The sequence below is a fragment of the Mesocricetus auratus genome, unplaced genomic scaffold (assembly GCF_017639785.1).
Source record: "Mesocricetus auratus isolate SY011 unplaced genomic scaffold, BCM_Maur_2.0 Super-Scaffold_100006, whole genome shotgun sequence".
Taxonomy (NCBI): Eukaryota; Metazoa; Chordata; class Mammalia; order Rodentia; family Cricetidae; genus Mesocricetus; species Mesocricetus auratus.
The window spans coordinates 51641997-51657613 of record NW_024429190.1 but is presented as its reverse complement, the minus strand read 5'-3'; the positions used below and the strand labels follow the sequence as shown (position 1 = coordinate 51657613).

The following is a 15617-nucleotide window of genomic DNA, read 5'->3' as shown; positions in this document are numbered from 1 at the left end:
CCCCATATCTGAAAAGTGGAATTAATCGATTTTCCCAGCAGACAGTTTGAAGCAGTGTTATAAATGGAATATGGAAAACAGCCCTTGCCACAAGGATCTCTCTAACCATCATGTGCTCCCAAGACACGACCATAGTCAACTGCATTCATTGTCTGTACTTGATCAATGTACTTTGCTTACAATACTCCTCTCATGGCGCATTCAGGCCAACTGTTAAGAACAAGTCACGAATCATCTATCTGTACAGAATGGGAGACAGGTAATTATATCTGGCAATAAAGGCAAGAAATAGCCAGTTATTAGACTCAGGAAGCTATTTCTGTAGCCTCAAACTACAAGACCTGTGTGACACATTCAGGCCACTCGTGACTAGGCAGCAGAGGGAGAAAAATTCGTTCCCAAAGTAGAAGTTCAGGAAGATTCACGCTCAGAGCCAGCACTGGTGGGGGTAGGGTGGGGGGTGTCAGCGCCCAGCAAACACCTGAGCAGTGCTCAGCAAGTTCCTTCACCACTCTGGGATTCTGAACAGATACTTCTTAAGTTTCCAGATCTGATTTTCCTTTATAACAGATGCAAAATTCGTTCACTACTTGGGAACAACAAAAACTCAAGCATGCAAAAAGTTCCTTGATGCTGTCCTACATAGGCTTTCCCTTAAACAAACCTTATGATACCCATCAGAATTTGTTAGGGATACAGATGTCCCCACCTCAGGACCACTGAGTCTGATGCTATCATTCTGATGGGGGCGCCAGGTAATTTGATAGTTCCCAAGAGATTTTGGTGTGCTCTGAAATGTGACCATCTAGAATGATGACCAGTTATTGGGAGGGACTGTACTGAGCAGCAGAGCTAAGGAGGTGACTCAGTGGTAAAAGTGTTTGCCACACAAGCCTGATGGCCTAAATTTGATCCCCATGACCCACATGGTGGAAGGAGAGACCAACACAAGTTGTTCTCTATCCTCCACAGACATGCCATGTTTCTCACATACCTACACACAAATATACACATGCGCATGTAATAAAAATAAAATAAAATGTAACAAAAATAACAATCTTTATAATTTATGCATAATCTCAAAAATTAATATTCTCCATTGAGTCTTACCCAACTAAAATAAATAATTATGTCCATTTTTGTAGATTATTTTCTATGGGTGGTCTTCATAAAAAATAGTCATTAGATTTAAACTGTCATCCTTTTAGTCCAGTTATCATGTAAATTATTATGCATTTGTTGGGGGAAGCTATTGAAATAGAGTGATGAATAAAAAGATAAATTCCATAAATGCAACTACTTACATAAGCAGAGAATACGATATTACATGCAAAATAACAAAAACAGAAAGTTCATCAATATGAATTAGTACCATCCATAAGTAAATAAAATGTGTCTAGACATAATTCCATTGTACACTCCCACTTTGCATACGTCAACCAACATGCCAAATGAAGATTTTACCCAGCTACAATAGAAAATTAGATGCTCTTCCATCTTATGGATAAACTCACCTCACTTAAATGGTGTTTGTAGTTTCCTACCTTTGGTGTGCCAAATGCAAGGGAAGACTTCCTCTCACATTTATTATTATTATTTCATTTTCTGTGTATGAGTGTTTTGCCTGCATGTGTGTGTGTGTGCATTGTTTGCACGCCTCGTGCCCACAGAGGCCAGAAGAAGGGCATTAGGTACTCCGGTACCAGAGTTCAGATGACTGTGAGCACTGTGTAGATGCTGTAGAATCCCAGCATCCCAGGTCCTCTGAAAAGACTAGCTGGTGTTCTTAACTACTAAGCCATCTCTCTAGTTCCGAAGGAAAGACTTCTTAAAACGTTTAAAATTCCAAGACCATTGTATTCTTGAGCTGTGGTTACCTGCATAAGGCATACACAAGATCAAGCCAGTCAACATTCCAGCAGGGATAGGGGAGAGTGATGAGATCCTACACTAGCTGAAGAATTATTGACAGTTGATGGCTGTTAAAGGAGAGAGAAGTTTTCTTTAAAGACATGGTCCCTGGTAGGTTGTTCATTCTCCAGTGGATGGCCTCACACCCATTCATGTATAGGGAGCACTGAGCTCTAGTGGATGGCCTCACACCCATTCATATATAGGGAGCACTGAGCTCTAGTGGATGGCCTCACACCCATTCATATATAGGGAGCACTGAGCTCTAGTGGATGGCCTCACACCCATTCATGTATAGGGAGCACTGAGCTCTAGTGGATGGCCTCACACCCATTCATGTATAGGGAGCACTGAGCTCTAGTGGATGGCCTCACACCCATTCATGTATAGGGAGCATTGACTGGACTCAGGGGGATTTTGTTTGTTTGTTTGGTTGGTTGGTTGGTTGGTTGGTTGGTTGGTTGATTTTGAAACAGGGTTTCTTTGTGGCTGTCCTGGAACTCATCCTAGCTGATAAATCTTCAGAAATCCTCTCCCTTTTCAACATCTACTCACTGTTCCCAGATTACCACAGAGGTGGTAATCCCAGACTCCACTACCACAGCTCAGAGATACCACTTTTAGTCGGATTCCTCAGTCCTCAGAGAGTGTGTGGTCAGGAGGGTCCAGATTCCGAGTCAACTCAAGCAGACACAAGAGGTTTCCCAAAGCAAGATCTATTGCAAGGCAGCAAAACAGAAGCTGATCCAGCAGGGCCCTCCCTCCTTTTCCTGGCAGCCCCAACAGCGGCAGAATTGGGGTTTATAAGTATAGAAATCACAAACATTTCTTGCCAACTTACAATTTTCACTAATCGGGAGTCAAAGATTAGGGGCTTTCCTTGTGTGTTCTGTCGTTGTCAACCGACATAAAATGAAAGCTTTTTAATCCAACCAATCAGATTCATTTGTCCTTTCTGTTGCTAGGAAAAGCCATAATGTTTTAGAGAACTAAGGGGCATAATAGACCATTTCCATTGTACAAGGAGGAGGTTGGTCAGCCATTGGAAAGTTCTCAGCTCCCCTGGGGTTTGGGAACCTGAACTTTGTTCCACCCTATAGGTAAAAGGGAGTATGAAGTCAAAATGGCAGTACTTAGGTCAAAGTGCTTTTCCTGTTCCCAACACCACAGGCTAGCATTTGATGAGATCCCTGGCAGTGTATGAACCACCAAAGGAGGGAAATATCACAGGGAAATGGAATTTGACCCTTAGAAGGGTGGGGTGAACAGACACGCCCAATCTTTATTTTTAATATACTTTCAGATCTAAAGTCATTTTATTCAGAGCCATAAAAATCCAATTATGAGTAGCTTAACTGGCTGACCAAATTAGCAACGTAATAGCTTACATTTCCAAGTTTGATTTATTTGCCTATTTCCAAGTATGTCAGCTGGGTGTTTTCAGTATGCAAAAGTGTTCCCAAATGTAGGGTTTCTAATGAAATCCAGCGTTTTTAGCGTTTGCTAAAAGGAGGCAAAAATCTGTAAGAAAGCGGGGGTGTTGAGAAGCATCTTGGCGTGTCTATTGTAAGATGATCAGCTGATTAATCTTAGCAAAATCTCTGACAGGTGGGGATTATTGACTTATTCTATGAGTGAAGGAGACAGGGCTTAGGGACATTCAGCAAGTCTCCGAGGCAAAGCAAGAGTGGAACGCTATCAGACTCCCAAGGCTGCGGTCTCCGTCGGAATGACAGGAGACCACCAGCTGAAAGGGGCTGCAGGAGAGCCTGTTTTTCCGATGCCCACATACATCATCTGGAGTGCCTTCGTGTCTTAACCAGCCAATGCATCCCAAGTTCTTGGTGTGCCATTCTACTTCTGGGATTCTCCAGGCAAAAAAGAAAGCCCCTGAGCGCAGGTCAGTTGCTCAACCCAGAGAGGGTCTCTTCATTAGCGGAACAGCGTGGAGTGGTGACTGCAACGTAGCTCTAACTAGGAAGGAAAGTCCCCACACAGCTCCTTCTGACAAACTAGTGCCAGGTGTGACACACAGGAAGTGTGATTCCAACTCCCTTCATACAGTTTGAAAATATAACTCATTGATTATAGAAGCAGGGTTGTGACAGGGGTGTGGTCAGCCATGGGACCTTTTCCCTGGATACAGCGAGTGAGCCCAGGGTGGAGCCAAACAGAGTTCTATTCTGGAGTCCAAAGCACAGTTAATGGAAGAGAGGAATTCTAAGCTGGGAGGATGTGTCTTGGGGGCTGCCTACTGCCATCTTCCTGAGATAAGTCTGTCTGCAAACTGAAGCAAGAAATGAGACTCAGGCTGGCGACCCAGCAGGCCATGAGGCACCAGCCACAAACTTAGGCTATTAGCGGTTCCACTCCTGCCCCTATGAAGCAGCCCCAGGAAGTCTCAAGTGCAGGGACCCAGCATATTTGCCTTTGGTTTTAGCCAACTAGGCTTTCTGTCTCTTGACATCCACACGCTTTCCATAAGCAGTCTTGATGACTGTTGTCAGGAACTGAGAATTCCTTAGGTTTCAACCAAGGTCTCCAGTAACTCCATACCTGATTTAGTTTACAACTTCCCGAAATGAGCTCCTTGAACTTGACCCACATTGCCACTCATTAGAACCATGTATTGATTCATACGGAAATAAAACACCCGGAAGAACAACGTTCTGATTAAGACATTTAGAGATAGTGATTAAATGTACACAGCGCTGCCCTGGATGTAGTCCAGTGGTGGAGTATTTGGTAGCATGTGCAAAGTCCTGAATTCCACCCCAGCCAGGCGTTGGCAGCGCATGCCTTTAATCCCAGAACTCGGGAGGCAGAGGCAGGGGGTTCTCTGTGAGTTCGAGGCCAGCCTGGTCTACAGAGTGAGTTCCAGGACAGCTTCCAAAACAATACAGAGAAACCCTGTCTCGAAAAAAAAAATTTAATTGGTTCATGTCAAGGCGGGAGTTTAAAACAGGGTTAGGTCATACAGGGCACCGACATGATGAATGACAAGGCCATTAACAAGGGATTGGGCTTAATACTACAGTTAATAAAAGTGAACCAGTTATTAAAACACAAATGGCTGGGTTTCCTGGGAATGACACGGCCCCTTGCTCTTAGATCTCTTAGCCTCTGGGACTGTGACTCTGATAAGCTTCTATTATTTACAATTTTCCCAGTGTATGGCATTCTGCTACAGTGACAGAGAATGTACTAAGTCACGACTACCCGTGGGTGACTGTAGGTCAGCTTTCAGATTAGCTGCGTGGACACCGTGTAGAGTCCTCACAGCTCTGCGCAGAAACACACAGTGTGTGGATGAACACTGTAGAACGGAGTGTAGGATGCACCATACAACGGGCGATTCTGTGCTGCCCCTAGGGTATTTGGCTGCCTCTTTCAGGGCTTCAGCTGTGTGTGGAGAAGTAACTGCTTTGGCCAGACTGGAACTGCTGGGGACAGTTGTGGGGAGGCAGGAAGGTACCCCTGACTCTGCTTCCTCACATCATTGCCTGTGGCAGGGACCAGCTTTCCCAAAGAAATGGAGAACTACTAACAGAGCATGGCTTCAAAGAGAACTCTGCTGTCACTCTGCATCCGTGAGTCAACCTTTGGGCAGGAACCTCACTGGGAAGTATTTTGGCCTCGCTACTTACCAACTGTAGGGCTTGTACATTTCTCTGTCTGCGTAAAACTCTGTGTGTGCAAATGCAGTCATTGCAGCATGAGCACAAACTGAGTGGGGCAGCCTTCACACTGGTCTGTGGGGGCCTGGGTAACTGAGGTCCTTACGGACGAGAGAACTGGGTGAAACGAAGAAACCGTGATCGACCAAGGAAGCTCTTCCTGTACACACGGGAAGAAGCTGCTGAGCAAGAGAGAAAGTTGGTAAAATGGGGAAGAGGGAGAAAGATGAGAAGGAACAGAGGGAGGAAAGAAAGAAAAGGAAGGAAGAAGCAAGGAGTGGAGGGAGGGAGGGAGACAGGGAAGGGGAGGAGGGAGGGGAGGAGGGAGGGAGGGAAACAGGGAAGGAGGGAGGGAGGGGAGGAGGAAAGGAGGGAGACAGGGAAGGAGGGAAGGAGGGAGGAGGGAGGAGGGAAGGAGGGGAGGAGGGAAGGAGGGAGGAGGGAGGGAGGGAGGAGGGAGGGAGGGGAGGAGGGAGGGAGGGGAGGAGGGAGGGAGGGGAGGAGGGAGGGGAGGAGGGAGGAGGGGAGGAGGGAGGGGGAAGCAGAGGGGAAGAGGGGGAGGAAGGCTGGCAGAACAGTATTCACAGTTTGCTGGGTTTTGTACATGGAGAAGATTATTATATAGATTTCATTTTGCTCAGATAGCCATAAACTATGAAAGCAAAGAAGAAACTATTATGGGGTGTACTGGTTTGAAAGAGAATGGCTTCCACAGGCTCATATATTTGAATGTTTGGCCCCTAGTTGATGAACTGTTTAGGAAGGATTAGGAGGCGTGGCCTTGTTGGAGGAGATGCGTTACTGGGGATGGGCTTTGGAGTTTCAAAGGCTGGCATCAAGCAGGGGTCCCTCTCTCTGTCTGCTGCCTGTGGATCAGGATGTAAGCTTTCAGCGACTGCTCCAGTCCTATGCCTGTCCGCCTGCTCCACACTTCCTGAGAAGGGCATGGACTCGCCCTCTGAAACTGTAAGCAAGCCCCCAGTCAAATACTTTCCTTTATAAGTTGCCTTGCTCTCGATGGCTTTTCACAGACACAGAACAGGCAGTAAGACCCAGGGGAAGGTGACAGCACATGAGGGTAAAGCTGGGAGCGTTCATCTCAATGCCTTTATGTTTGATTTCGAGTCAGATCAATCTAGTACCTACTCAAAATAAGCAGAAATTTTAGGTCTGGAAATAGTGGCTTATTGGGTGAAGACACTTGCCACCAAGCCTAACAACCTGAATGGTATTAGCACTCACGTGGCAGGACAGAACCAATTCCCAGCGGGTGCCCCTTGGCTTCTACATGCACACTGTAGCACGTTTGTGCAGACGTACAGGTGTGTGTGCACACCCAGACACACAATAAATAAATAAGGTAAAATGCAACCAAAAGAAGTTTAATTCTGCTTACATTGTAAAAGAAGAAGACGAGGTCAGATGCATGCCTTTAACTATTGTCAGCACTCAGGGAGTTATGGTAAGAGAATTATGAGTTCACAGACAACTTGGTAGCAAGACCTTACCCTCCACCACTATTGATAAAGAATGAAATAAAGGAAGGAAAGAAGGAAAATTTTGGAGAAGAATCAAATTGTTAACAGCAATAGCTGCTCTTCTGGTCGTTCCGATAAAGCATTTGGCTAAAGCAACTTAAGGGAGTAAAGGCTTTTTGGTCCCCAGTTGGAGAGAACAGTGGCAGGAGGGGTCTGCTGCAGCAGAGTCAGCTCACATCTGGATGGATCAGTAAATGGAAACCAGACAGGAAGCAGGGCCAGGCTGTAAACTTCAAGGTCGACTCTTCAAGGATCCACTTTCTCAGGCACACTCCATCTCCTAAAGATTCCACGGTATCCAAAACTGCATGCCCAGATGGGGACCGAGTGTTCAAACACACATATCACACTCAGAGCATAACAGTTTGTTCCTGGTCTCTACCATGACATCACACAACACCAGGAATCTGTCTGGTCCACAAGCCAACACACTGGGTGATTTTTCTGTACCACTTTTCAGAAGTACCAGTAAGTAACAAGATGGCTGGGATTCTCACCAGGCACGTAGCCAGATGCACTCTTACCGTATTCAGCTTCCAATCTTTTTGCAACTGCGACATATGTCTATGAGTCCCCCCAAAAGAAGCTACTCTGTCTCCTGTTCTCCTGTAGTGGACACTTGTGTTCTGTCTGGATCCCAGTGTGCCAACTCCAGCTGCCACCAGCAACTCAAAGCTGTCCTGTCTCTCAGGAACTATATTGGCAAATGCAAGCAACCTTCTCTGGTACTCCCTACAGACAGTCTGCTGGCGTAAGAATATTTTGTGAGCTGGGCAGAGGTGGCCCACACCTTTAAACCCAGCACTCAAGAGGCAGAAGCAGGCAGATCTCTGTGAGTTCCAGGCCAGTCTGCTCTAGAGAGCGAGTTCCAGGACAGGCTCCAAAGCTACAGAGAAACCCTGCTTGAAAAGAAAACAAAAGAGAGTGCTTTGTGATGTAATTCTCCAGAGGTCCCCAGGTATAGCCTGCTATGCCCTTATTTTGCCTCTTCTATCACTGTCTTCCGTTTTCTCTCCTCTCACTTGGGAGCACATGTTCAATGAGTCACACACATCTGAATTCCTGTCGTGGACTCTGCCACTCAGGAAGCCTAAGTCTATAACCCGGCTCTCCCAGCCAGCCCTGTGGATTCTCTTCTCTGCTGCTATTTCTAGGACCCAAGCAAGTACCAGCCACTGTTTTCTCGCTCCGGGACCTTCGTCAAGCAAGTTACTTTCAGTTTGCATCAAGTTGCTTCCAGGGCCAGGGAAGGACGGCAAATAAACCTTCACTGACCTCAACAGTAAGTAAAGGCACAGCCAAAGACTGCAAGGGGGAGGAAGGAAACAAGGCGTGCAAGAAGGCAGAAGTTATTTCCCAGTGATGTGGGAGGAAAGCTTCATCACCACCGCTGTGTCTTTTGTGTTTTGCTGCCCCCAGTGAAACGCCCCATCAGTTAAGTCTGTTGGGGCACAGAGGTCCTTGAGCTCACAGACAGCACTTTGGAAACCAGGAATGTCGAACACGCAGAGCTGTCTTTTCAGAGGAAAAGGTGCACAGCCTGTTTTCCACCCAGAAGACTGGGAATGGAGGTGGCCATCAGGACTGGAGGTGGCTAATAGTCTAGGTGACCTTTGCATTATCTGTGTAGCCAGCGGCTCCCCTAAGCTCCCACAACCTGGACCAGAGGCAGCTAATAGCCCAAGTGACCTATGTGGTATCTGTATCACTGCAACCTCACCAGGTCCTCCCCTAGGCCCTTAAGATAACACAGGTAGCCTGTCTCTAGATCCCATCTTCATGGGGCATGTCCCATCTTCATGGGACATGTACTTTTTTCAAAGTTTCGATGTAATTATGCCTCCTGTGCACAGGGGATTGTGTGACATCAGGAAACTTACCCCCAAATTGTACAGCACTTAAACATGCTTACAATAAACTGCCTGGTGTCAGGCTCTAGAAGTTTGAACCAACACCAGCTACTGAGTTGTGTTGAATCAGACTTTCCTTTTTGCCTCGTGTGGATCATTACTCTGCTGGCCCTGGTGGTCACAGAGACCCCCACATATATCCATGGGGACATGCTGGCTAAGGTGCTCCAGTTGAGAAGAATTAGCCTATTTTCTTGTAAATCTAGATCATTCTCCCCGCTTCTTTCATTTCACATTCTTTAAGACAAGCTCTCCCTTATGCAGCACAGGCTATCCTTGAACCCAGGCTCCTCCTGCCACTCAAGAGCTAGGATTGCACATGCAAAACATCCATCCCACCTGCTAGTTTTCTATATAAATAGGAGCCGTGGCATCCTAATGATGCTCATGTGATGTATACATAGCTCAAACATCTGGCACTTTTTCATAAATCCTGCATTGCCATGAATCATATTACAGTCTTTTCTGGGATAATGATTGAAGGCATGAGCGCAACCCAAAACCTCACATATCCTGAGTCATTGGGTTTGAAAATTAAAATAAAGAACCTACTCAGCATTAATGTGTAACATAGTCATGGAAATTATTTTTATTTTCAATGACCATGATTATTCTATTTATCTTAATTATGAAAAACTAGTACTATATCTTTTTTTGTTTGTTTTATGAGACAGGGTTTCTCTGTATTGTTTTGGAGGCTATCGGTCCAGCCCGGCCTCGAACTCACAGAGATCCGCCTGCCTCTGCCTCCCGAGTGCTGGGATCAAAGGCATGCACCACCACCGCCCGGCTAGTACTATATCTTAAGTCACAGAAGGTTTGGGTAAATACAAACACTGTCTATAGGGAAATGTCAATTGTCAAAATTCCTTACTGAGAACTACTTATTTGAGTGAAGAACAATCAACAATCCTGAAGCAGGAATTGTGGGTCGGTTCCCATTTTGTTTTGTTTTGCTTTGCTGAGACAGGATGTTCCTATGAGACTTGGGCTGTCCTTGAACTTGGGATCCTCCTGCCTCAACCTTGAGAGTGCTAGGATTAGGATCAGGCATTCACTTCCATGTCAGGCCTGATAAATTTCTATATAAATGCAAACTGCAGCATCCTGTTATTTATACATAGCTCAAACGTCATGAGCACAGATTTTTTTTAAATCCTGCACTATTACCTCATGTGCTTCTGTGTGCTCCCTTGGGTTCCCAAGTAGGTCAAGCCGTTGTAGAGATGCTGTGGACGAAAGAGGGCAGATTGGTGGCGATTGGTGGCTCAGGGACTGAAAGTCAAGCCTGTGAACTGCAGACACCAGCAGCGTGAAGGTCGTTTTATTATGAAGTGGTTCTGGGTGTTCTTTTCAGTGGGATGAATGGAGCTTGCTGTGGGTCCATATAGGAGCAAAAGAAATGCAATTCAGTAGGGTGGACAAGCCTAAATTGTGAAAATTCAGTTCTCTTGTTTATAAATTTTGCCTAGGTTGGATTAATCTTTGAAATGATAAGGGGGAAAATTCTCTGTCTCTCTCTGTCTGTCTCTGTCTGTCTCTCTCTCTCTGTCTCTATGTGTGTGGGGAGCTCTTTGTGTGTGTGTGTGTGTGTGTGCGCGCGCGTGTGCGTGCCCCTCCCTACCATGTGTTTTGCCTGTGTTTTGTTTGTTTTAAGTAAATAGTTTCTTCAAAGACAATGCCCTTTCCCCAGCTTCTGGGAAATCCCAGATTTAGAGTAAAAATTTCCGCTCCTCAGGGACTCACAATCTTTGTAGAAAAACAAACCTGATTGAGGGTGACCTTTGCAGCAGATGGGCTAGAACATGCCTAATCTTAGAAGTTTCTAGTTCTGACTGCTCGCCACCTCAGTGTGTGTCCATTTCACAATGTCCACAGCACGGTGTGGGTGCTTTGCTTGTTTCAATATGCTCTTGTCCTGAGCCCAACATCTTGTATGTCCCCAGGAAGTGCTGGTGGCCAAAGAATCAGTCACAGATCAAGTTCTCGTTCCACCTCATCCCATCATGGAACATGAAAACTAAAGCCATCTGGGGCATTAGGAAAACAAACAACAAAAAGTGAGGATGTGGACAAACCTTTATACTCTGCTGGTAAGAATGTAGACTAGTTCAGTCATGATGGAAATCAGTATTGAGGTCCCTCAAAAAGACTAAAAGCACATTTACTGTATGACCCGGATATGCAAACTTGGGTATTCACCTAGAGGACTTCAAGTCAACATGTCACAGAGACGCCTGCACAGTGCTTACTGCAGCACTATGCACAATAGATAACTCATAGAGCTAACCAACTGTCCACCAGCAAAGGAACCAACAAAGAAAACATATATACTGGGGGTGGCAGTACCAGCCTGTAATCCCAGTACTTGGGAAGGAGAGCAGGGGGATCATGAACTCAGGGTCATTCTTGGATAAAGTGAATTGAAGGCAAGCCTGGGCTACAGACCCTGTCAAAACACAACAAAGTGGAATTTTTGTCATCTATAAAGAACAACATTATGCTGGGCGGTGGTGACGCATGCCTTTAATCCCAGCACTCGGGAGGCAGAGGCAGGCGGATCTCTGTGATTTCGAGACCAAGCCTGGTCTGCCGAGCGAGTTCCAGGACAGGCTCCAAAACAATACAGACAAAGCCTGTCTCGAAGAGAAAAAAAAAGAACAACATTACATCATTTGTAGAAAAGCAGATGCAACTGGACATGATCATATTAAGTGAACAAGGTCAGTCTCAGAAAGGCGGACACATGGTTTCTTTCATTTGTGCTTCCTGTATTTTATGTATCAGAAAGACCCATCAAATCATATATGTACACAGCATGAAAATTCAAGAAAAGTTGTCTAGGGAGTTGTCTAAGGAGACTGACAAGAGGGAGGAGGAGACCAAAGGTAGAGTAAGGGAGTGAAGGGTGTCCTCAGGGCACACGTCATCCTTGTGTGAAAGTGTTCTCCAGCACAACACATCTGATGCAAAATAAAGAATGCCATTTGTCAGTCAGTGGTGGCCCATTCCTTTAATCCCAACACTCAGGAGGCAGTGGCAGGTGGATCTCTGTGAGTTCAAGGCCAGCCTGATTTACAGAGTGAGTTCCAGGACAGCCAGAGCTACACAGAGAAACCCTGTCTCAAAAAACCAAAAAGAAAGAAAAGTCATATGTAACCTGAACATGCAGCACAAATTCTATGTACTTTCTATTTTGTTGGTGACAAGAATAAACTGTAGTCCCAGATCACCATATGTCAGATTTAAGGCTTTGTGTATAAAATTTCTTACATTTCTTAACTTTTCTAAGGAGGTGAATTCCAGCTCAGTGTTCACGTATGAAGACTCTAAACTGAGTATTTTTGTCTTCAAGTACTTGGAGTTTTTAACGGGACACTGAGCCAAAAGCTACACCAATCAGAGAAAATGTTGTTTTACATCACTGCTATTCACCAAGCCCGAAAACCTGACAGGTCTCAACACTGAACCCCACAGCACAGGGTACTCCACTGGCTACTATCAACTTAAAAGAAAACCCAGAAAGTCACACAGATTGTATCTATTTATGTCAGCTGAGCACAGGCTAGAATCGTTCTTTTAGTAACAAGAACCTTAACAATGATTCCAGCCCACACAGTTATCACTGCCTGCCAGGACCTGTGTCAGTGGGCTTATATGTATACTCACATAACCTGACAATTGTCCCATTCGATAGGCTCACCAGCATTATGTCTATCTTACACAGCTGAAGAAACTGAGGGGCAGACAGAAACACCTCGTCTAAGAACCCCAGTAAAATGAATGGCAGAATCCAGATCCCAAGCATTTCCTATGTCCCACTACTGACTCTTTGCTTCTGACCTGTAACTGTGAGCTGCTTCACCTGGGTGCTGGGAACCAAACTTGGGTCTTCAGCAAGAACAGTATGTGCTCTTGACCTCTGAGCCAACTCAGAACCCCTAGAAAAGCAGTCTTGTGGGTTAACTGGGTTGACCAATACAAATCTAATGCGATCTCAAATTCAGTTCTTCCATTTTTCTCTTGAGATGGAGTCTCAGTATGCAGCCAAAGGCAGTCTTGAATTTATGACCGTTCTGCCATGGTTTTCCAGAGTGCTGAGATTACAGCATTCATCACCACTTTGGGCTTTCCAGATTCTAGTTTCTTACATTCTCTTTGGTTTTAATGCTGGTGTTCTTAGAAGGAAATTGCAAATGTCATTACCTTCATTCCTAAATACTTAAATATGCAATTTTTAAAAAGGTATAATCTGTATAATAAAATAAATACTACCATGCCATGATCATTAAAATGAATTTTATAGCATTTATGACTCAAGTCATATTCTACTTGGCATCATTGTCCCCAAAATATCCCAACTATTTAAGTCAGGGAAGTTAGGGTCAAATGGAGACAGTGGGTTGCATCAGGTGGCTGTCACTTCTTTTTTTTTAAGATTGGTTTTGTGTGTGTGTGTGTGTGTGTGTGTGTGTGTGTGTGTGTGTGTCTCCATGAAGGTACCCTGGGATGTCTGCTCAGCCCCTGGAGCTGGAGTTACAAGCAGCTGGGAGCTACCTAATTTGGATGCTATGATCAGAACTTCCTCTGGAAAAGCAGTAAGTTCTCACAACTGATAAGCCATCCCCCAGCTCCAGCCTTTAATTCTTTTCCTATGAAAAGGTCACTGTTTCTATGATGGTAGTTCGCTGAGGGACCAAGAGCTGTCCCATGGAAATTTTCACCTTCAGGATTTGCCACTTGGCTTGGCCATGTGGTGTCTGAACTTCATTATCCTCCTTTCAGGGAAGCTTTTTATACCTAGTAGAAAAAGAAAAGAAAACTGCATCTACAGGGCACAATTAATCTGTAAAGGAACTGATGAAATCGGCCCTGTTGAAACCAGAAACTCCTCTTCTACAAAGATACTCTCAAGAGAATGAACAGACAGGATACAAATAGGGAGAAAAATATTTGCAAGGCACATCTGATAAAGGAGCATGATTTTTTAAAAGTTTATCAAGAGCCAGACTTGAGGACACATACTTTAATCCCAGGACCCAGGAGGCAAAGGCAGGCAGATCTCTATGAACTGAGACCAGCCTGGGCTACATAGAGTTCCAGGCCAGACAAAGCAACATAATGAGACAGTGACTCAAACAAAACAAAAACAAAAACAAAAACTCAGTGGCACGTGCCTTTAATCCCAGCACTCCAGAGGCAGAGGCAAGTGGATCTCTGTGAGTTCAAGGTCAGTTTGGTCTATAGAGCAAGTTCCAGGACAGCTGTGGCTATACAGAGAAACCCTGTCTTGAAAAACCAAGTAAGTCCCTGGGTTCCATCTCTCATATCCTTTAAAAAGATTTTTAAAAAAAGGACCAACGTCTTGATTAGACGGCTCACTGAAGAACACAAACCAGATGGAAAATAATTGTGTGTGAAGCAATGCTCCGTGTCCTGTGTCTTCAGGGAGTCAAAAAACTAAAACAATGAGATGCTAGTGGACACATTAGGAAGCCAAAACTCAAAACACTGACATCAAATGCTGCCAAAGACTTGACTCAGAAGGAACTCTGTGCATCATGGTAGAAATGACAGTTCAGACACTCTGTCTTTCTCTCAAAACTCAACAGATCCAGAAGTCTTGATCCTTTGTGTTTATCCAAAGAAAGTGAAATTTATATCCATATCATAATTACAAAAATGTTTTTAGCGCCTTTACTTAGAGTTACCCCAAGCTAGAAGCAATTATGTTCTTCAACAAGAAGATGAGGGAGAAATAAACTGGGTATATCTAGATAAGGGATTACAACTGTGTGTGTGTGTGTGTGTGTGTGAGAGAGAGAGAGAGAGAGAGAGAGAGAGAGATCTGTGTTTGTGTGTGAACTATTGAGGAAAACATCTGACATTGATCTCTGCCTCTCTAGACATGTACATGCATGTATGGGCACACCCACCTGCATGAGTGTATACACATGAACATATAAACACATAAGGAAGGAAGGAAGGAAGGAAGGAAGGAAGGAAGGAAGGAAGGAAGGAAGGAAGGAAAGAAGGAAGGAAGGGACATCTATTGTGAACACCTGAGTTCAATCCCCAGAACCCATGTAAAATGGCCAGACTCAGTGGTGGGTGTCAATCAGTGATCCCCACTTTTCATTCAGATAAAAAAGCATTAAGAAATGTCTAGGATGAACTATTGTGGGTTCTGGGAAAGATCAATCAGTCCATCAAATCTGCAAACCAGGAAAGCAGCCCAGGAAAAAAATCTGTGGAGGTTAGAAACGAGAACAAACAGTAACTGATGACTAAGGGACATTCTTCAGTCATCTCTGGAGCTAACTCATTTGAGTAACCCCTGTATGAATAACAAGTATCTGAGACTAGGCCAAAAATGACAGCTGCACTGCATTCAATCCCAAGGGGACTAAGGGCCGCAGCAGGAGACAGCTTTGTGAAGTAGACTCCACCATGCAAAGCTAAATTTCTGTTTTTGTCTTCGAGTCTTTGTGACATAGGTAGAACTTTATGACAAGCGCTCTGATTGGAGAACCCAGTCTAGCTGCAGTTGAAGCATATCAAAGCAGGACTTAGTTGCCCCG

The 15617-nt window shown here is 44.8% G+C and overlaps 1 protein-coding gene and 1 long non-coding RNA gene across 2 annotated transcripts in view; one reads left to right on the top strand and one right to left on the bottom strand.

Annotated features, from left to right (window-relative positions):
- Nucleotides 1–15617, bottom strand: part of LOC110342888 — a 46023-nt gene that overhangs the window by 21915 nt on the left and 8491 nt on the right. The gene's annotated exons all lie outside the window — the stretch shown is intronic.
- Nucleotides 8232–15617, top strand: part of Ociad2 (OCIA domain containing 2) — a 33000-nt gene continuing 25614 nt past the window's right edge. Inside the window, exon 1 of the mRNA XM_040747190.1 lies at nucleotides 8232–8408. The gene's annotated coding sequence lies outside the window, so the exon portion shown is untranslated. The remainder of the gene's footprint in view (nucleotides 8409–15617) is intronic.